This window comes from Aethalodelphis obliquidens, unplaced genomic scaffold, assembly GCF_003676395.1.
Source record: "Aethalodelphis obliquidens isolate GAN/ISIS:26980383/991018 unplaced genomic scaffold, ASM367639v1 scaffold72, whole genome shotgun sequence".
In the NCBI taxonomy this organism is placed as follows: domain Eukaryota; kingdom Metazoa; phylum Chordata; class Mammalia; order Artiodactyla; family Delphinidae; genus Aethalodelphis; species Aethalodelphis obliquidens.
Window position 1 is genome coordinate 10,311,768 of NW_020838016.1, and position 1,263 is coordinate 10,313,030.

The window sequence follows — 1,263 nt, forward strand, 5'->3', positions numbered from 1 at the left end:
CCTATTGCTTTCTTTTTTTTCAATTTTCAATTTCAATTTAATTTTTTTATTGAAGTATAGTTGATTTACAATGTCTCAGGTGTACAGCAAAGTGACTCAGTTATACATATATATATATATATATATATATATATTCTTTTCAGATTCTTTTCCATTATAGATTATTACAAGATACTGTGTACAGTTCCCTGTGCTATACAGCAGGTCTTTGTTGTTTGTCTATTTTAGGTATAGTATTGTGTATCTCTCAATCCCAAATCTCTAGTTTATTCCTCCCTCCCTTTTCTCCTTTGTAACCACAAGTTTTTTCTTTTTTCTTTTTTTTTTTTTTTAACTTTTATTTGCATTTATTTTTTGCGGCATTTATTCCCAGGCCGTAAGTAAGTTTTTGTTTCTTCGGTTTCTTCTGGGATATCTTTTTCTTCTGGGCAACCTCCTCTTCTGGTTTAGGAACAATCTGTTCTTTTTCTGTGAGGATCATCTCAGTGTGGCAGGGAGAGCTCATGTATGGGTTGATCCAACCATGAGCTCTGTAAGTCCTGTGCCGTATCTTGGGGGCTTTGTTCACCTGGATGTGCTCAATGACCAGAGAATCTACATCTAAGCCCTTAAGTTCAGTATTACTCTCTGCATTTTTGAGCATGTGCAGTAAAAATTCAGCACTCTTTTTGGGCCTCCGACCCTGTGTCCAGCCCCACTGTTTGGCCTGGGGCACACCTACCAACTCCACCATTATAACAACGCAATGGCACACATGACTTCCTTAAAGTGACATCCTTCAGATACTTGGCGGCTTTTCAGATATGCATACCCTTAACGGCCTGCGCAGTTTCACGAGTGTTCTTAAAGTGAACACGAAGATTTGAACCTCTTGACTTGCATGATTTTGTGGGGGTTTCTGGGCCAAGTGAATAGAGGACAGTTTTTAGAGGTCACCTCAGGCTGCTTACTGGAAAAGGAAGCACAGGTCTTTTCTTAACAAAGCAAAATGTTTACTTACATCGTTTGATTTTATGATGAAGGAAAAGGGATTAAGATACCAGTTTCATGAGTTTAAGAGCTGGTTTGCAGGATTAAGAGAGATCTTGAGCAGCTGGGAAGATTGCAGGGTTGACACATGGAACATGCTCTTTCAGGCCGTTAAGTCACGTCACCAGGAGCGGAATGATAGCTCTCTTTCCCCAGGCCCCCTTGCAGTTTTTGGTTTCTGGCCGTCTGATGAGGGCGGAAGTGGTGTAAGCCACTTGCAGTCCTGGCTCTTAA

At 40.4% G+C, this 1,263-nt stretch overlaps 1 pseudogene; it reads right to left on the reverse strand.

Annotated features, from left to right (window-relative positions):
* Window positions 1–337: 337 nt before the first annotated feature.
* Window positions 338–824, reverse strand: LOC113612082 (60S ribosomal protein L17 pseudogene; annotated as a pseudogene).
* Between the last annotated feature and the right edge of the window lie 439 nt (window positions 825–1,263).